We start from the raw sequence: 22,378 nt of genomic DNA on the forward strand, positions 1-22,378 counted from the left end.
GCGCTGCACTCCAAGTCCATCGAGGTTCCGCAAATCTGCATATAGGGGGCAAGCGCACAATATGTGCATCCAGTCCTCATATGGATCTCCACAAGCGCAAGCAGTGGTATCGCTGAGGGCTCTCCCTTGCAAAAATGCGTTAAACGACCCGTGACCTGTCAGCAGGTAAGACGTCAGCAGTAAGCACTCTTCTAGGCGAGTCTTCCTCTGCTTAGACACGTAGTGTCCTCGTCATATAGCCAGTCGTTCTCCTCCAGCGGGTATCCACGCTTCAGCTTGTATTTGACCGCTAAAAACTTAGCAGCCAAGTCAAGCGGGGGAGCTCCACCAAGTACCTGCAGTGCCACTGTGGACACTGTTCGGCATACCGAAAGGCATCCAAGCAGGATTAGCCTCTGGCAGGAGGCTAGTCGTCTCCGGGCGGCTACTTGCTCGGCGGTGTCATACCATACCGGGGCACCAAACAGCACACAAGGTGCCATGAGTCCGTCATATATGGTCCGCCTGGCTCGAGGACTGAAGCCCCAGTCGGCTCGAAGCACACGCGCCAATGCTCCAACGACTCCGGTCATCCGCTGGCGAAGCGAAGCTATGTGCGTGAGGAATTTCATTCCTTCACTGACCGTGATGCCAAGGTACCGACAGCTACGCACATACGGAAGGTTCGCTCCAGCAAACCTCACCGTAGGCGCACGTCTCAAGGCACCTTTTAGCAGCATTATTACCGTCTTGCTGGTCGAGACGGCAACGCCAACTTCCGCTCCCCACGCTTCTACGATGGACATCAGCTGTGCTCCTTTTTCCTCTAGCATAGCTCGGGAATTTCCCTCGACGAGAAGCAGCAAGTCATCAGCGTATGCACTCAGCTGGCAATACGGCTGGAGACGCTGAAGCAGTACATCCATCAGAATGTCCCAGATAAATGGGCCACTGATTGACCCTGCGGGCAGCCTCTAGTTACTTACTTCACAGTACCGGAACTGCTTCGGATCACTGCTCTTCGGCCGGAGAAAAAGCTCTGCCACAAGCCCATCTCCCGGCATCCCAAGTCTGCTAGTCGGCGGAGTGCAGCACTCCATTCGACGTTGTCGAATGCTCCTTTGAAGTCCACGAATGTGCCGAGCACGTATTGCGCCGGGCTGGCACAAACACTGCTCTTCACGTGTCTCCAAGCATCCTCCACACATCGTCCTTGGCGAAATCCAAACTGCCATCTGCAGCCTTCCGGAAGAACTTCTCTCACACGATTCACCATGATGGCCTCGAGCACCTTACCAAAGACTGGCAGCAAGCATATTCCTCTATATGAGGAGGGCTCACACTTGTCCTTATCTGGCCCTTTGAGCAGCGAGACAACTCGTGGGCACTTCCACTCAGCGGGAAAGTATCCTAATCGGATGCATCGGGAAAACAACGTGCTAGGTGCTCGGGTATGGCGCGCCAGACTGCCTTGCAGATAGTGCCATTGATGCCGTCCAAGCGGGAGAGCGCCTGCTCTTCAACCGGGCAACACATGCATCAACCTCGAATTCTTCGAGGGCCGGTGGGACTTCCTCCGCGATGGCAGTCGGTGCTTCGGACTCCGCAACTGGGAAGAAATTGCGGAGGAGCACTCGTGCACAGTCACCCCAATCAGTGATGAGCTCGCCATTCACGCGGAGGCACCCAATCTCCGTGCACTTTCTGCGGCCTCGGCAAATCTTGTAGACGCGCCCCCATGGGTCGTCGGCATGATCTCCCACGAAGCGTTTCCAGTCATCCATTTTCGCCCTCCCAATGAGCTTCTTGTAGTTGCTGAGGCCCGCCTCAGCTCGACCACTACACGCTCTATAGCGGCACCGTCATCACGACGCCTTCCATCTTGGAGTAGGCGACGAAGTCTCCGGACTTCGCGCCTTGCAGCGCAGAGGTCGGCAGTCCACCAACGTGCTCTCCTGTTGGGCGATCGAATTGACTTTCTTCCCAGCGCAATATCACATACATTATGTACTATACTGCGCAGGTCGAAACTTGCTGGTCCAACGGCGACTCTGAGAAGTTTTCCGGAAGTTCGGCTGCTCTACTCACCATTTCCTCCTTGAACAATCGCCAACGTGCATTGGAGAAGTTCCAGGACGGCACAGGAGCTATGCTCTCAACTGCGCGCGCGGTAGTTGGTTCGGCCACAACAGTAATGATGTTGTGGTCACTCAATTCCCACTCGTCCACTCTCCACTCATATGTGGCCCACATAGATGCTGCCTCATTGACGATTGTCACGTCGATATCGCTAGTAGCTCTGTGATTGTCGAACGTGTACACCTCTGTTGACTGGTTTAGGGCGGCGACTCTTGCCTCCAGCATCCACTCTGACAGCAGCTCACCCGTCTGTAGTTAGCTTGCCCCTCGGCATGACGAGAGAGTTTGCTAAGCCACATGGGGGACACTGCATTCGCGTCGAGGCCCAGGATTGCGGGGGTTCTGCTGGCCTGCAGCAGGACCGCATCCATGTACCGGAGGTACGGTTCCAGAGGTGCATCGAACTGGCAGTATGCGGCGCAAAGGAAGATTGAGCCAAAGCTCCCTTTAACGACCAGACATACGCCATAATCCGTGTGAGGGTCTCCACTGGCATACAGATGGCTTCCTGTTGATCTACTAGGATGGCTGCCTTCCCTCGCCGATCAGTGAAAATTCTCATTCCTTCAGGCAGCACATCCATTCCGTCCCCGCCGAGATACGGCTCCTGCACCAGCGCGAACATAGACTCCGATCTCCTGAGTCGGACTCCGAGCTCGATGGTCGCAGCTCTGCCTCGGCCACAGTTCGCTTGGATGAAGCTAAACATTAATGTCTAGCTTGCACCCTTGCCAGCAACGCCCCGTATATCGGGCACACGTTCGAGAGCATGTAATGCCCCGAGGGTTGCCCTCTGTGACGGCAGTTCCGGCAGTCCACCGGGTTTTGGCACTTTGCCGCGGTGTGGCCTTGTTGCCCGCACTGGCGGCAGACATTGTCCTTCTGCCGGCATTCGCTGACCTTGTGGTCGAAACCCACGCATCTGTGGCAGGCGTATGTGCGGACCTGTGCTCGGCATCGGAATGAGAACCACTTGATGTAGACACGACCTACATCAAGCTTCGCCATCGCGCGGTCGTCTACCTCTAGCGTTACATTTACTGTGGCGCCGTCGGTTACCGACCACGCCTTGGTCACCAGGTGCACGGACTTCTTAAATTGGGACATAGTCATATCGCTGTCGAAGTTATTTCCATGCAGCTCCTGCATGAATTCCTCAGGGCCGATAGCTGTGTCGACGTCATAGACGACGACCTTCGGCTTCTCGGCCGCATTCCGTGCCACATTTAGCCCAACTTCAGCGAACCTCTTTGATGCTACCACCTTCTGCAGCTCTCCAACTGAAGGAGTACGAATGATCGCACCACCACCTCGACGGAGCTCACGTACCTCATGTACTCTGACTCCGAGGGAGGGTGCAACCATCGTTCGCACCTTTTCCGCTATAGCTTTCCCCGATAGCGCAGGGTCGTCGCACTTCACCACCGCTGACCACGTCTCGCGAACCTTGGTGGTCCGCGGGGCAGCGATGGGTGCAACCTGTGGCATCTGGGGAGCATTGGCGGCCGTATTCTTTAACGGATTCGACGACGGCGGCGGCGGTGGCGGCATAGCGAGCCGCGTCTCCAGTTCTCCACACCGGAGCATTAACGCCAGCACCAGCTCATCGTAGCGGCTGATAGCATACGAGAGCTCTTCCGTGTCCACTTCTCCTAGGCTGCGGAAGCTGCTTCTCACCATGCGCTGGGTGGCCGACAGCTCTGCCATCATGGCTGCTTGCCCAGCACGGGCGGCAGCGGTAGCGGCAGTGGCAGTGGTGGCAACAATTTTAGCAGCAGTGGAAACGGTGGAGGCAGCAGTGTGGTCGGCAGCAGGGGCAGCAGTAGGATCAACAGCGGTGGCAGCAGCGTGGGGGGGGGTAGCCGCCCGGGCGTCCTCCAGCGACGAAAACGCCTCCTCCAGTACACCAACGGGTTCTGGCACTCCATTCGATGCCAGGGCAACCAATTTCGCCTGCGTCGGCGCCGAGCTCTTAGAGGCCAGATGGCTTCTGCGCCTGCGTCGTTTGGACTTCCTCGAAGCACTACTTCCGCTCAAGGCACTCACGCTGCTGTCGCTCTCGATCGGCATAACTCCGATGGTGGCTCCTCCTACCGTCGACGCCAGCAACCGTATGCTCGTTTGCTCAGTGACAAAAGGTAGATGCTCTAGAGCTCCACCTATCGGTAGCGTCTGGTAGCACTAAACTGTCCCTATACACAAACCCTAGCAGTGACTGCCACCAATAAGCTTTTTGACAGCTGCTCAAAAAGCTTACTCGAAAAACTTACTCGTAAGCTCGCCTCGCAGCACGTGCGGAGTGGAAAATTTCCAATAGTTTATTGTTAATAATTTCCAAACCGCTTGTTTTTAACACTCGACAATTTTCACTCGACTTCCGCGGAGCACTAAATCACCGATTTAATTACTTTCCAACAAGGAAAACTTAGTTATTCGCAATCTGTACACGAGCGCAACGAAAACACGTCCGTCGTTAATCCATTCATGCGCGTCACTAATTAGATGACGAGGCATTTGGCTACCTTAAGAGAGTCATAGTTACTCCCGCCGTTGACCCGCGCTTACTTGAATTTCTTCACTTTGACATTCAGAGCACTGGGCAGAAATCACATTGTGTCAACACCCGCTAGGGCCATCACAATGCTTTGTTTTAATTAGACAGTCGGATTCCCCAAGTCCGTGCCAGTTCTGAATTGATTGTTAATTGATAATCGTTATAATTGATAAGAACTAATTGGTTTAACCCAAATAGTATTCTTAAAAATTTTAGCAAGAAAGTTCCACAATTGGCTACGTAACTAAACTATCCGGGGAACAAGTAACTAACATAAATGCTAGAAACTCTATTTACCCAGAACGAGCACATAAACCATGTTATTGTTTCCCAATCAAGCCCGACTATCTCAATCTTCAGAGCCAATCCTTATCCCGAAGTTACGGATCTAATTTGCCGACTTCCCTTACCTACATTATTCTATCGACTAGAGACTCTTCACCTTGGAGACCAGCTGCGGATATTGGTACGGCCTGTTGAGAAGTTTGCGTGTCCCCACCATAAATTTTCAAGGTCCGAGGAGAAAATATCGACACAACAGTATATGTCATGCTCTTCTAGCCCATCTACCATATCTCTCTGCGAAAGACTTCCATGGTAGTACGGCTATAAAACAGAAAAGAAAACTCTTCCGATATCTCTCGACGGCTTCTTTATGGTCGTTCCTGTTGCCAGGATGAGCACGAGGCCCATATTTAATAACAAACGGATACTCAACAGGTTACGGAATTGGAACCGTATTCCCTTTCGTTCAAAATTATTCAAGTGTATTATATTCGCTTTGTTTATATAGTTAGGCATTTTTGTTTTACTTGAAAATTTTCGGCTTTCGCCTTGAACTTAGGACCGACTAACTCGTGATCAACCACTGTTCACACGAAACCCTTCTCCACTTCAGTCCTCCAAGGTCTCATTCGATTATTTGCTACTACCACCAAGATCTGTACCAATGGCAGCTCCATGCAGGCTTACGCCAAACACTTCTACGCATACCATTGTACCTTCCTACTCACTAAAGTTTCAAAATTTATATCACAAGTAATATAAATCATCTACTTTAGCGGTAATGTATAGGTATACAACTTAAGCGCCATCCATTTTAAGGGCTAGTTGCTTCGGCAGGTGAGTTGTTACACACTCCTTAGCGGATTTCGACTTCCATGATCACCGTCCTGCTGTTTTAAGCAACCAACGCCTTTCATGGTATCTGCATGAGTTGTTAATTTGGGCACCGTAACATTACGTTTGGTTCATCCCACAGCGCCAGTTCTGCTTACCAAAAGTGGCCCACTGGGCACATTATATCATAACCTTGAACTTCATATCAAGAAAGTTAAGGTTCTTACCCATTTAAAGTTTGAGAATAGGTTAAGATCGTTTCGACCCTAAGGCCTCTAATCATTCGCTTTACCAGATAAGATTATTTTATATAATATTAAAATGCACCAGCTATCCTGAGGGAAACTTCGGAAGGAACCAGCTACTAGATGGTTCGATTGGTCTTTCGCCCCTATACTCAATTCTGACAATCGATTTGCACGTCAGAACTGTTTCGGTCTTCCATCAGGGTTTCCCCTGACTTCAACCTGATCAAGTATAGTTCACCATCTTTCGGGTCACAGCATATATGCTCAAGGTACGTTCCAGTTAGAGGCATAAATAATATAAATATACATTATACATAACTATATAGAACGCCCCGGGATTGTGTTAATTAGCTATAAATAGCTAAAAAACTAATCCATTATTAGTCAAGTTAATTACGCTATTAGGTTTACATCCCAATAACTTGCACATATGTTAGACTCCTTGGTCCGTGTTTCAAGACGGGTCCCGAAGGTATCCTGAATCTTTCGCATTGTTAATCATACAAGAGCATATAATAAACACAAAAATCAATGATAATTATGCCATTATATAATTCCGAAAAATTAACGCTCTGTAATAATATAAATCTATCAGCACTTTATCAAATTAATAACATTTATTCTGTGTTAAAATGCAAGCAATTTAATTGGAATAAACTATAAGTTATATTTTATGATAAATTTGGGATATGCTAATAGATTACAATGTCCTTATATGGAAAAAATGCACATTATTCTTAATAATATTATTTAAATATTACAATTTTAATGATGAATTTTCCATAACGGATATTCAGGTTCATCGGGCTTAACCTCTAAGCAGTTTCACGTACTGTTTAACTCTCTATTCAGAGTTCTTTTCAACTTTCCCTCACGGTACTTGTTTACTATCGGTCTCATGGTTATATTTAGTTTTAGATGGAGTTTACCACCCACTTAGTGCTGCACTATCAAGCAACACGACTCTTTGGAAACATCATCTAGTAATCATTAACGTTATACGGGCCTGGCACCCTCTATGGGTAAATGGCCTCATTTAAGAAGGACTTAAATCATTAATTTCTCATACTAGAATATTGACGCTCCATACACTGCATCTCACATTTGCCATATAGACAAAGTGACTTAGTGCTGAACTGTTTTCTTTTCGCTCGCCGCTACTAAGAAAATCCTTGTTAGTTTCTTTTCCTCCCCTAATTAATATGCTTAAATTCAGGGGGTAGTCCCATATGAGTTGAGGTTGTATATATAACTATTTTTTGCCATAAATTCTTTATATATAAATGATAAAACAATCAATTAAATTCGTTATAAATAGTTCCAATAGTTCTTGTAAGCAAAGTTATTTTTTATCCATTTAACGAACCAACGAAGAATAATAACAAAACCAAGATTTTTCTTTTTCCGAATCATTAATAAGAGACAATTCTAGATGAAAAATATTTCAATTTTTTATGCTAGACATTTCTCAGTATTATTTGATTGAAAAAGAAAATATTTCTCTTCGTTTTTCACATTCAAATGTGAGATAATGTTTTTCATTTCTTTTTAATATTATGAATAAAATCATTATTTAATCCAATAATATACCATATGCTTATAAAAAATTTATAAACAACTTAATTAGCATAGTCTTACAACCCTCAACCATATGTAGTCCAAGCAGCACTATAAAATTAATTAAAGTACATAACAGCATGGACTGCGATATGCGTTCAAAATGTCGATGTTCATGTGTCCTGCAGTTCACACGATGACGCACAGTTTGCTGCGTTCTTCATCGACCCATGAGCCGAGTGATCCACCGCTTAGAGTTTTATAATTCATTTTTATATAATATCAATATTGTTTTTATTGAAAGAAATTAAAAATACACCATTTTACTGGCATATATCAATTCCTTCAATAAATTTATTTTTATACCTAAAAATAAATGTTGCGATATGTCTTAGTTTCATATAAGCATTATGTATCATAAAAATCTGGTTATGGTTTGCTATTTTGGGTGACACATACTGCAAAATTTATATAAAACATTAACCTGATGGATGACAGGTACAAACATTGTATATTTTAGGTTGTTGCATTAGCCAACGTATGCTCATAACATAGATGAACAATACATATTCGCAACGCGTGTATATTATGGTCCATATACACACACACTTATTTTGAATACCACATTCAAAATTATTTTAATTTTAATTCGACTTCTACTTTCAAATTTTGTTCAGTTTCTTCGATTTCCATTTTCGAGAATTTGTTTTTATAGGAAACGCCATTGTTGTAGTAGGTACTGCCACAAATACGCACAACAACATTAATAATGTTAAAGTCTTTTTATGAGGTTGCCAAGCCCCACATATAAAATAAAAGCCATCTTCATTTTATTTTGACTTTAACTTTTGATTCCGTGGAATCATTTTGTAATATTTTTATTTTGGTAAATTGTATTTATTTGTATTATAACAAATGTTTATTAACGATAAGGATATTATACAATAATGATCCTTCCGCAGGTTCACCTACGGAAACCTTGTTACGACTTTTACTTCCTCTAAATAATCAAGTTCGGTCAACTTTTGCGAAACAACCGTAACACGCAAGGCGTCACAGTGATCACGTCCGGAGACCTCACTAAATAATTCAATCGGTAGTAGCGACGGGCGGTGTGTACAAAGGGCAGGGACGTAATCAATGCGAGTTAATGACTCACACTTACTGGGAATTCCAAGTTCATGTGAACAGTTTCAGTTCACAATCCCAAGCATGAAAGTGGTTCAGCGGTTTACCCGGACCTCTCGGTCTAGGAAATACACGTTGATACTTTCATTGTAGCGCGCGTGCAGCCCAGGACATCTAAGGGCATCACAGACCTGTTATTGCTCAATCTCATTATTGCTAGACGCAATTTGTCCATTTAAGAAGCTAGTGTCCTTATAATGGGACAAACCAACAGGTACGGCTCCACTTACATAAACACATTCAAACACAATAAACATTTTACTGCCACCATGAATGAAGGCTACATAAGCTTCAGCACCATAATCCTGAAGATATCTATTTAATATATTTGAGTCTCGTTCGTTATCGGAATTAACCAGACAAATCACTCCACGAACTAAGAACGGCCATGCACCACCACCCATAGATTCGAGAAAGAGCTATCAATCTGTCTTACACACTTATGTTCGGACCTGGTAAGTTTTCCCGTGTTGAGTCAAATTAAGCCGCAGGCTCCACTCCTGGTGGTGCCCTTCCGTCAATTCCTTTAAGTTTCAGCTTTGCAACCATACTTCCCCCGGAGCCCAAAAGCTTTGGTTTCCCGGGAAGCGACTGAGAGAGCCATAAAAGTAGCTACACCCAATTGCTAGCTGGCATCGTTTATGGTTAGAACTAGGGCGGTATCTGATCGCCTTCGAACCTCTAACTTTCGTTCTTGATTAATGAAAACATCTTTGGCAAATGCTTTCGCTTAAGTTAGTCTTACGACGGTCCAAGAATTTCACCTCTCGCGTCGTAATACTAATGCCCCCAAACTGCTTCTATTAATCATTACCTCTTGATCTGAAAACCAATGAAAGCAGAACAGAGGTCTTATTTCATTATCCCATGCACAGAATATTCAGGCATTTGAAGCCTGCTTTAAGCACTCTAATTTGTTCAAAGTAATAGTACCGGCCCACAATAACACTCGTTTAAGAGCACTAGTGCAGGTTTTTAAATAGGAGGAACATATGAAAAAATACAAGTATTTAATCACATATAAGAACTCCACCGGTAATACGCTTACATACATAAAGGTATAGTACTAACCACAATTGTAAGTTGTACTACCCGTATGAAGCACAAGTTCAACTACGAACGTTTTAACCGCAACAACTTTAATATACGCTATTGGAGCTGGAATTACCGCGGCTGCTGGCACCAGACTTGCCCTCCAATTGGTCCTTGTTAAAGGATTTAAAGTGTACTCATTCCAATTACAGGGCCTCGGATATGAGTCCTGTATTGTTATTTTTCGTCACTACCTCCCCGAGCTGGGAGTGGGTAATTTACGCGCCTGCTGCCTTCCTTAGATGTGGTAGCCGTTTCTCAGGCTCCCTCTCCGGAATCGAACCCTGATTCCCCGTTACCCGTTGCAACCATGGTAGTCCTAGATACTACCATCAAAAGTTGATAGGGCAGACATTTGAAAGATCTGTCGTCGGTACAAGACCATACGATCTGCATGTTATCTAGAGTTCAACCAATATAACGATCTTGCGATCGCTTGGTTTTAGCCTAATAAAAGCACATGTCCCATAAGGTTCATGTTTTAATTGCATGTATTAGCTCTAGAATTACCACAGTTATCCAAGTAACTGTTAACGATCTAAGGAACCATAACTGATATAATGAGCCTTTTGCGGTTTCACTTTTAATTCGTGTGTACTTAGACATGCATGGCTTAATCTTTGAGACAAGCATATAACTACTGGCAGGATCAACCAGAATAATGTTTTTCCTTCATATTCCATTCATATATTTTGAATCGAAATAAGCAATATAATAGATATATAGATATATAGATTTTTCACTTTATATAATTCCATGATTTTTATTATATTGAATAAAATTCAATATTTCGCCTTTGGGTAAAATTTTAAATATATAAGTAAAAAAATCCATTCGATTACGGCCATTTTTATATAGCATTCGTAATCCATATTTTCATTTTTAATTTATACTTGTTTTACCAATATAACAAGAATTTCATCTAATTATTGTAATATATATATTTCTATAATTTTATCTTTTTATACATACATATTTCATTATAAAATATCATTTTATTTCCAACATACATAATTATTGTATCCACACATGTACAATTTTTGTTTAACCAATATAAATATTAAGTTAAATCATTTGCATTTTGAAGATAAATTTAAAATTTATCTCTTTTCATATATATCTCTGGTAATATATAACATAAAACCAAGCGCATATGATAATATTTCCACATTTAATATATAATTTTATATTTCTTTCATAAGAATCCATATTTGTATTATACCGTAACGATATAATAATCCAACTATACGGCAGGTAATAAATTAATATTTGCCTGCCTCCAAAAATTAACGATAATATATGGAAACGATTTGTTATTCTATATATAATAGAAACTTGACTTTTGTTTCAACGATATTATCTATAAAGCGTATATTCCTATTATCCGCGGAGCCAAGTCCCGTGTTCTATAGAACTGAGAAACAAATTTGTACGGATAATAATATACTTTATTGTATGTAACCAATATAAACATAATCCGAAATAAATATTTCGAATAATGCGGGAGGTCGGCAACCACTGCCTACCTATAGTAGTTTTTGAACCCGCTGTCCTCAAAGCGGGTATTTTCAATTCCGTTTGCCACCCAACATACGGGCTATTCTCTTATATATTAAGAGATTATAGGAACATTTCATTTTTTTTCCATTATTCATATATAATATGATTATTTTTTCCCTTATACATATAATAATTAATCATTTTCATATGTATATTATTTAATTTACTCATATTATTGCCAAAATCATATGAATACATAAGTTTTGAACAATATGAGAGGTCGGCAACCACTGCCTACCTATAGTAGTTTTTGAACCCTCTGTCGTAATTCCGGTCGTTTACACTACTATACCCTCTCACTATAATGGCTTTTCTCTATAATACTAAGAGAATGTGGGATATTTTCAGCATTTTTTCCCTTATACATATAATAATTAATCATTTTCATATGTATATTATTTAATTTACTCATATTATTGCCAAAATCATATGAATACATAAGTTTTGAACAATATGAGAGGTCGGCAACCACTGCCTACCTATAGTAGTTTTTGAACCCTCTGTCGTAATTCCGGTCGTTTACACTACTATACCCTCTCACTATAATGGCTTTTCTCTATAATACTAAGAGAATGTGGGATATTTTCAGCATTTTTTCCCTTATACATATAATAATTAATAATTTTCATATGTATATTATTTAATTTACTCATATAATTGCCAAAATCATATGAATACATAAGTTTTGAACAATATGAGAGGTCGGCAACCACTGCCTACCTATAGTAGTTTTTGAACCCTCTGTCGTAATTCCGGTCGTTTACACTACTATACCCTCTCACTATAATGGCTTTTCTCTATAATACTAAGAGAATGTGGGAATATTTCAGCATTTTTTCCCTATACATATAATAATTAATAATTTTCATATGTATATTATTTAATTTACTCATATAATTGCCAAAATCATATGAATACATAAGTTTTGAACAATATGAGAGGTCGGCAACCACTGCCTACCTATAGTAGTTTTTGAACCCTCTGTCGTAATTCCGGTCGTTTACACTACTATACCCTCTCACTATAATGGCTTTTCTCTATAATACTAAGAGAATGTGGGAATATTTCAGCATTTTTTCCCCTATACATATAATAATTAATAATTTTCATATGTATATTATTTAATTTACTCATATAATTGCCAAAATCATATAAATACATAAGTTTTGAACAATATCAGAGGTCAGCAACGGTCTTTCCTCTATAATACTAAGATAATATGGGAATATTTTCAGCATTTTTTCCCTTATACATTTATACATATAATAATTAATCATTTTCATATGTATATTATTTAATTTACTCATATTATTGCCAAAATCATATAAATACATAAGTTTTGAACAATATCAGAGGTCAGCAACGGTCTTTCCTCTATAATACTAAGATAATGTGGGAATATTTCATCATTTTTTCCTTTATACATTTATACATATAATATTTAATCATTTTATATGTATATTATTTAATTTACTCATATAATTGCCAAAATCATATAAATACATAAGTTTTGAACAATATCAGAGGTCGGCAACGGTCTTTCCTCTATAATACTAAGATAATATGGGAATATTTCAGCATTTTTTCCCTTATACATATAATAATTAATCATTTTCATATGTATATTATTTAATTTACTCGTATAATTGCCAAAATCCTATGAAGACATAAGAGAATACAATATGAGAGGTCGGCGCAACCATAATATAGTAGTTGATGACGAGGTGTTTGGCAACTTGATACAATTCTTTAAAAAGTCTTTATATTAATTATATGATAGGGACAATATCATATGCGTCACTAAATTGATGACGAGGTGTTTGGCAACGTGACACAAATCATTAAAGTCTTTATATTAATTATATGATAGAGACAATATCATATGCGTCACTAAATTGATGACGAGGTATTTGGCAACTTGATAGAATTCTTTAAAGTCTTTATATCAAAAATTATATGATAGGGACAATATCATATGCGTCACTAAATTGATGACGAGGTGTTTGGCAACTTGACACAATTCATTAAAGTCTTTATATTAATTATATGATAGAGACAATATCATATGCGTCACTAAATTGATGACGAGGTATTTGGCAACTTGATATAATTCTTTAAAGTCTTTATATCAAATATTATATGATAGGGACAATATCATATGCGTCACTAAATTGATGACGAGGTGTTTGGCAACTTGACACAATTCATTAAAGTCTTTATATTAATTATATGATAGGGACAATATCATATGCGTCACTAAATTGATGACGAGGTATTTGGCAACTTGATACAATTCTTTAAAGTTTTTATATCAAAAATTATATGATAGGGACAATATCATATGCGTCACTAAATTGATGACGAGGTGTTTGGCAACTTGACACAATTCATTAAAGTCTTTATATTAATTATATGATAGGGACAATATCATATGCGTCACTAAATTGATGACGAGGTATTTGGCAACTTGATACAATTCTTTAAAGTTTTATATCAAAAATTATATGATAGGGACAATATCATATGCGTCACTAAATTGATGACGAGGTGTTTGGCAACTTGACACAATTCATTAAAGTCTTTATATTAATTATATGATAGAGACAATATCATATGCGTCACTAAATTGATGACGAGGTATTTGGCAACTTGATATAATTCTTTAAAGTCTTTATATCAAAAATTATATGATAGGGACAATATCATATGCGTCACTAAATTGATGACGAGGTGTTTGGCAACTTGACACAATTCATTAAAGTCTTTATATTAATTATATGATAGAGACAATATCATATGCGTCACTAAATTGATGACGAGGTATTTGGCAACTTGATACAATTCTTTAAAGTTTTTATATCAAAAATTATATGATAGGACAATATCATATGCGTCACTAAATTGATGACGAGGTGTTTGGCAACTTGACACAATTCATTAAAGTCTTTATATTAATTATATGATAGGACAATATCATATGCGTCACTAAATTGATGACGAGGTATTTGGCAACTTGATACAATTCTTTAAAGTTTTTATATCAAAAATTATATGATAGGGACAATATCATATGCGTCACTAAATTGATGACGAGGTGTTTGGCAACTTGACACAATTCATTAAAGTCTTTATATTAATTATATGATAGGGACAATATCATATGCGTCACTAAATTGATGACGAGGTATTTGGCAACGTGATAGAATTCTTTAAAGTCTTTATATCAAAAATTATATGATAGGGACAATATCATATGCGTCACTAAATTGATGACGAGGTATTTGGCAACGTGATAGAATTCTTTAAAGTCTTTATATCAAAAATTATACGATAGGGACAATATCATATGCGTCACTAAATTGATGACGAGGTATTTGGCAACTTGATATAATTCTTTAAAGTCTTTATATCAAAAATTATATGATAGGGACAATATCATATGCGTCACTAAATTGATGACGAGGTGTTTGTTTGGCTACAGGAAAAATCATTTATTTATCGAATCATCAAGCAAAGGATAAGCTTCAGTGGATCGCAGTATGGCAGCTGCTCAACCACTTACAACACCTTGCCTGTTACAAAAGTCGTTTACAATTGATTCTAGGCTTTGTCATTGTATTAAATAATGCTTTTATATGTAACTAGCGCGGCATCAGGTGATCGAAGATCCTCCTAATTTACTATGTTACAAATTACATTGGCATCACATCCATTGTCGTTTATAAAATAAATTATAAACTTTAAATGGTTTAGAAGCCATACAATGCAAATTGCCCCTTATTTATCATTGCAGTCCAGCACGGATACGACCTTAGAGGCGTTCAGGCATAATCCAACGGACGTAGCGTCATACCACTGTTCGCTCGAACAAGTATTGTGCCATTGGTCCGTACCTGCGGTTCCTCTCGTACTACGCAGGAATGCTGTCGCAACAACGTTTTGTCATTAGTAGGGTAAAACTAACCTGTCTCACGACGGTCTAAACCCAGCTCACGTTCCCTTGCATGGGTGAACAATCCAACGCTTGGTGAATTTTGCTTCACAATGATAGGAAGAGCCGACATCGAAGGATCAAAAAGCGACGTCGCTATGAACGCTTGGCCGCCACAAGCCAGTTATCCCTATGGTAACTTTTCTGACACCTCTTGTTAAAAACTCTTTAAACCAAAAGGATCGATAGGCCGAGCTTTTGCTGTCCCTGTGTGTACTGAACACCGAGATCAAGTCAGCATTTGCCCTTTTGCTCTATGTGTGGTTTCTGTCCGCACTGAGCTGGCCTTGGGACACCTCCGTTATTATTTGAGAGATGTACCGCCCCAGTCAAACTCCCTACCTGGCAATGTCCTTGAATTGGATCATACCTGAGTAATTGGAGTTATACCAAATTTTCAAATCAAAAATACATAAATGCATCGTTTTATTAAAGAATTTGTTTGCGATTATATAACAAACTCGTGATACTTTGATCAAGAAGCTTGCATCAAAACCCAATACCATAAGATATAATAAATATATCCGTATAATGGCTAGGAAATGATACACGTTCCATTTAATCAAGTAAGTAAGGAAACAATAAGAGTAGTGGTATTTCATTGACGATACCAAACCGAGGTCTAATATCTCCCACTTATTCTACACCTCTTATGTCTCCTTACACTGCCAGATTAGAGTCAAGCTCAAAAGGGTCTTCTTTCCCCGCTAATTATTCCAAGCCCGTTCCCTTGGCTGTGGTTTCGCTAGATAGTAGATAGGGACAGTAGGAATCTCGTTAATCCATTCATGCGCGTCACTAATTAGATGACGAGGCATTTGGCTACCTTAAGAGAGTCATAGTTACTCCCGCCGTTGACCCGCGCTTACTTGAATTTCTTCACTTTGACATTCAGAGCACTGGGCAGAAATCACATTGTGTCAACACCCGCTAGGGCCATCACAATGCTTTGTTTTAATTAGACAGTCGGATTCCCCAAGTCCGTGCCAGTTCTGAATTGATTGTTAATTGATAATCGTTATAATTGATAAGAACTAATTGGTTTAACCCAAATAGTATTCTTAAAAATTTTAGCAAGAAAGTTCCACAATTGGCTACGTAACTAAACTATCCGGGGAACAAGTAACTAACATAAATGCTAGAAACTCTATTTACCCAGAACGAGCACATAAACCATGTTATTGTTTCCCAATCAAGCCCGACTATCTCAATCTTCAGAGCCAATCCTTATCCCGAAGTTACGGATCTAATTTGCCGACTTCCCTTACCTACATTATTCTATCGACTAGAGACTCTTCACCTTGGAGACCAGCTGCGGATATTGGTACGGCCTGTTGAGAAGTTTGCGTGTCCCCACCATAAATTTTCAAGGTCCGAGGAGAAAATATCGACACAACAGTATATGTCATGCTCTTCTAGCCCATCTACCATATCTCTCTGCGAAAGACTTCCATGGTAGTACGGCTATAAAACAGAAAAGAAAACTCTTCCGATATCTCTCGACGGCTTCTTTATGGTCGTTCCTGTTGCCAGGATGAGCACGAGGCCCATATTTAATAACAAACGGATACTCAACAGGTTACGGAATTGGAACCGTATTCCCTTTCGTTCAAAATTATTCAAGTGTATTATATTCGCTTTGTTTATATAGTTAGGCATTTTTGTTTTACTTGAAAATTTTCGGCTTTCGCCTTGAACTTAGGACCGACTAACTCGTGATCAACCACTGTTCACACGAAACCCTTCTCCACTTCAGTCCTCCAAGGTCTCATTCGATTATTTGCTACTACCACCAAGATCTGTACCAATGGCAGCTCCATGCAGGCTTACGCCAAACACTTCTACGCATACCATTGTACCTTCCTACTCACTAAAGTTTCAAAATTTATATCACAAGTAATATAAATCATCTACTTTAGCGGTAATGTATAGGTATACAACTTAAGCGCCATCCATTTTAAGGGCTAGTTGCTTCGGCAGGTGAGTTGTTACACACTCCTTAGCGGATTTCGACTTCCATGATCACCGTCCTGCTGTTTTAAGCAACCAACGCCTTTCATGGTATCTGCATGAGTTGTTAATTTGGGCACCGTAACATTACGTTTGGTTCATCCCACAGCGCCAGTTCTGCTTACCAAAAGTGGCCCACTGGGCACATTATATCATAACCTTGAACTTCATATCAAGAAAGTTAAGGTTCTTACCCATTTAAAGTTTGAGAATAGGTTAAGATCGTTTCGACCCTAAGGCCTCTAATCATTCGCTTTACCAGATAAGATTATTTTATATAATATTAAAATGCACCAGCTATCCTGAGGGAAACTTCGGAAGGAACCAGCTACTAGATGGTTCGATTGGTCTTTCGCCCCTATACTCAATTCTGACAATCGATTTGCACGTCAGAACTGTTTCGGTCTTCCATCAGGGTTTCCCCTGACTTCAACCTGATCAAGTATAGTTCACCATCTTTCGGGTCACAGCATATATGCTCAAGGTACGTTCCAGTTAGAGGCATAAATAATATAAATATACATTATACATAACTATATAGAACGCCCCGGGATTGTGTTAATTAGCTATAAATAGCTAAAAAACTAATCCCATTATTAGTCAAGTTAATTACGCTATTAGGTTTACATCCCAATAACTTGCACATATGTTAGACTCCTTGGTCCGTGTTTCAAGACGGGTCCCGAAGGTATCCTGAATCTTTCGCATTGTTAATCATACAAGAGCATATAATAAACACAAAAATCAATGATAATTATGCCATTATATAATTCCGAAAAATTAACGCTCTGTAATAATATAAATCTATCAGCACTTTATCAAATTAATAACATTTATTCTGTGTTAAAATGCAAGCAATTTAATTGGAATAAACTATAAGTTATATTTTATGATAAATTTGGGATATGCTAATAGATTACAATGTCCTTATATGGAAAAAATGCACATTATTCTTAATAATATTATTTAAATATTACAATTTTAATGATGAATTTTCCATAACGGATATTCAGGTTCATCGGGCTTAACCTCTAAGCAGTTTCACGTACTGTTTAACTCTCTATTCAGAGTTCTTTTCAACTTTCCCTCACGGTACTTGTTTACTATCGGTCTCATGGTTATATTTAGTTTTAGATGGAGTTTACCACCCACTTAGTGCTGCACTATCAAGCAACACGACTCTTTGGAAACATCATCTAGTAATCATTAACGTTATACGGGCCTGGCACCCTCTATGGGTAAATGGCCTCATTTAAGAAGGACTTAAATCATTAATTTCTCATACTAGAATATTGACGCTCCATACACTGCATCTCACATTTGCCATATAGACAAAGTGACTTAGTGCTGAACTGTTTTCTTTTCGCTCGCCGCTACTAAGAAAATCCTTGTTAGTTTCTTTTCCTCCCCTAATTAATATGCTTAAATTCAGGGGGTAGTCCCATATGAGTTGAGGTTGTATATATAACTATTTTTTGCCATAAATTCTTTATATATAAATGATAAAACAATCAATTAAATTCGTTATAAATAGTTCCAATAGTTCTTGTAAGCAAAGTTATTTTTTATCCATTTAACGAACCAACGAAGAATAATAACAAAACCAAGATTTTTCTTTTTCCGAATCATTAATAAGAGACAATTCTAGATGAAAAATATTTCAATTTTTTATGCTAGACATTTCTCAGTATTATTTGATTGAAAAAGAAAATATTTCTCTTCGTTTTTCACATTCAAATGTGAGATAATGTTTTTCATTTCTTTTTTAATATTATGAATAAAATCATTATTTAATCCAATAATATACCATATGCTTATAAAAAATTTATAAACAACTTAATTAGCATAGTCTTACAACCCTCAACCATATGTAGTCCAAGCAGCACTATAAAATTAATTAAAGTACATAACAGCATGGACTGCGATATGCGTTCAAAATGTCGATGTTCATGTGTCCTGCAGTTCACACGATGACGCACAGTTTGCTGCGTTCTTCATCGACCCATGAGCCGAGTGATCCACCGCTTAGAGTTTTATAATTCATTTTTATATAATATCAATATTGTTTTTATTGAAAGAAATTAAAAATACACCATTTTACTGGCATATATCAATTCCTTCAATAAATTTATTTTTATACCTAAAAATAAATGTTGCGATATGTCTTAGTTTCATATAAGCATTATGTATCATAAAAATCTGGTTATGGTTTGCTATTTTGGGTGACACATACTGCAAAATTTATATAAAACATTAACCTGATGGATGACAGGTACAAACATTGTATATTTTAGGTTGTTGCATTAGCCAACGTATGCTCATAACATAGATGAACAATACATATTCGCAACGCGTGTATATTATGGTCCATATACACACACACTTATTTTGAATACCACATTCAAAATTATTTTAATTTTAATTCGACTTCTACTTTCAAATTTTGTTCAGTTTCTTCGATTTCCATTTTCGAGAATTTGTTTTTATAGGAAACGCCATTGTTGTAGTAGGTACTGCCACAAATACGCACAACAACATTAATAATGTTAAAGTCTTTTTATGAGGTTGCCAAGCCCCACATATAAAATAAAAGCCATCTTCATTTTATTTTGACTTTAACTTTTGATTCCGTGGAATCATTTTGTAATATTTTTATTTTGGTAAATTGTATTTATTTGTATTATAACAAATGTTTATTAACGATAAGGATATTATACAATAATGATCCTTCCGCAGGTTCACCTACGGAAACCTTGTTACGACTTTTACTTCCTCTAAATAATCAAGTTCGGTCAACTTTTGCGAAACAACCGTAACACGCAAGGCGTCACAGTGATCACGTCCGGAGACCTCACTAAATAATTCAATCGGTAGTAGCGACGGGCGGTGTGTACAAAGGGCAGGGACGTAATCAATGCGAGTTAATGACTCACACTTACTGGGAATTCCAAGTTCATGTGAACAGTTTCAGTTCACAATCCCAAGCATGAAAGTGGTTCAGCGGTTTACCCGGACCTCTCGGTCTAGGAAATACACGTTGATACTTTCATTGTAGCGCGCGTGCAGCCCAGGACATCTAAGGGCATCACAGACCTGTTATTGCTCAATCTCATTATTGCTAGACGCAATTTGTCCATTTAAGAAGCTAGTGTCCTTATAATGGGACAAACCAACAGGTACGGCTCCACTTACATAAACACATTCAAACACAATAAACATTTTACTGCCACCATGAATGAAGGCTACATAAGCTTCAGCACCATAATCCTGAAGATATCTATTTAATATATTTGAGTCTCGTTCGTTATCGGAATTAACCAGACAAATCACTCCACGAACTAAGAACGGCCATGCACCACCACCCATAGATTCGAGAAAGAGCTATCAATCTGTCTTACACACTTATGTTCGGACCTGGTAAGTTTTCCCGTGTTGAGTCAAATTAAGCCGCAGGCTCCACTCCTGGTGGTGCCCTTCCGTCAATTCCTTTAAGTTTCAGCTTTGCAACCATACTTCCCCCGGAGCCCAAAAGCTTTGGTTTCCCGGGAAGCGACTGAGAGAGCCATAAAAGTAGCTACACCCAATTGCTAGCTGGCATCGTTTATGGTTAGAACTAGGGCGGTATCTGATCGCCTTCGAACCTCTAACTTTCGTTCTTGATTAATGAAAACATCTTTGGCAAATGCTTTCGCTTAAGTTAGTCTTACGACGGTCCAAGAATTTCACCTCTCGCGTCGTAATACTAATGCCCCCAAACTGCTTCTATTAATCATTACCTCTTGATCTGAAAACCAATGAAAGCAGAACAGAGGTCTTATTTCATTATCCCATGCACAGAATATTCAGGCATTTGAAGCCTGCTTTAAGCACTCTAATTTGTTCAAAGTAATAGTACCGGCCCACAATAACACTCGTTTAAGAGCACTAGTGCAGGTTTTTAAATAGGAGGAACATATGAAAAAATACAAGTATTTAATCACATATAAGAACTCCACCGGTAATACGCTTACATACATAAAGGTATAGTACTAACCACAATTGTAAGTTGTACTACCCGTATGAAGCACAAGTTCAACTACGAACGTTTTAACCGCAACAACTTTAATATACGCTATTGGAGCTGGAATTACCGCGGCTGCTGGCACCAGACTTGCCCTCCAATTGGTCCTTGTTAAAGGATTTAAAGTGTACTCATTCCAATTACAGGGCCTCGGATATGAGTCCTGTATTGTTATTTTTCGTCACTACCTCCCCGAGCTGGGAGTGGGTAATTTACGCGCCTGCTGCCTTCCTTAGATGTGGTAGCCGTTTCTCAGGCTCCCTCTCCGGAATCGAACCCTGATTCCCCGTTACCCGTTGCAACCATGGTAGTCCTAGATACTACCATCAAAAGTTGATAGGGCAGACATTTGAAAGATCTGTCGTCGGTACAAGACCATACGATCTGCATGTTATCTAGAGTTCAACCAATATAACGATCTTGCGATCGCTTGGTTTTAGCCTAATAAAAGCACATGTCCCATAAGGTTCATGTTTTAATTGCATGTATTAGCTCTAGAATTACCACAGTTATCCAAGTAACTGTTAACGATCTAAGGAACCATAACTGATATAATGAGCCTTTTGCGGTTTCACTTTTAATTCGTGTGTACTTAGACATGCATGGCTTAATCTTTGAGACAAGCATATAACTACTGGCAGGATCAACCAGAATAATGTTTTTCCTTCATATTCCATTCATATATTTTGAATCGAAATAAGCAATATAATAGATATATAGATATATAGATTTTTCACTTTATATAATTCCATGATTTTTATTATATTGAATAAAATTCAATATTTCGCCTTTGGGTAAAATTTTAAATATATAAGTAAAAAAATCCATTCGATTACGGCCATTTTTATATAGCATTCGTAATCCATATTTTCATTTTTAAT

General features: G+C 39.3%; 5 non-coding genes across 5 annotated transcripts; all 5 read right to left on the reverse strand.

The window, feature by feature from the left end:
* Positions 1-7,676: 7,676 nt before the first annotated feature.
* On the reverse strand, positions 7,677-7,855 carry LOC117149432. The gene has a single exon (XR_004460293.1). It is a non-coding gene; the product is annotated as a 5.8S ribosomal RNA (ribosomal RNA).
* Positions 7,856-8,541: 686 nt separating this feature from the next.
* LOC117149437 lies at positions 8,542-10,536 on the reverse strand. The gene has a single exon (XR_004460297.1). It is a non-coding gene; the product is annotated as a small subunit ribosomal RNA (ribosomal RNA).
* Positions 10,537-14,934: 4,398 nt separating this feature from the next.
* Positions 14,935-18,896, reverse strand: LOC117149433. Its single transcript, XR_004460294.1, has one exon. It is a non-coding gene; the product is annotated as a large subunit ribosomal RNA (ribosomal RNA).
* Positions 18,897-19,291: 395 nt separating this feature from the next.
* LOC117149435 lies at positions 19,292-19,470 on the reverse strand. The gene has a single exon (XR_004460296.1). It is a non-coding gene; the product is annotated as a 5.8S ribosomal RNA (ribosomal RNA).
* A 686-nt stretch (positions 19,471-20,156) lies between these two features.
* Positions 20,157-22,151, reverse strand: LOC117149438. Its single transcript, XR_004460298.1, has one exon. It is a non-coding gene; the product is annotated as a small subunit ribosomal RNA (ribosomal RNA).
* Between the last annotated feature and the right edge of the window lie 227 nt (positions 22,152-22,378).

The sequence above is a fragment of the Drosophila mauritiana genome, unplaced genomic scaffold, assembly GCF_004382145.1.
Source record: "Drosophila mauritiana strain mau12 unplaced genomic scaffold, ASM438214v1 U_211, whole genome shotgun sequence".
NCBI lineage: Eukaryota > Metazoa > Arthropoda > Insecta > Diptera > Drosophilidae > Drosophila > Drosophila mauritiana.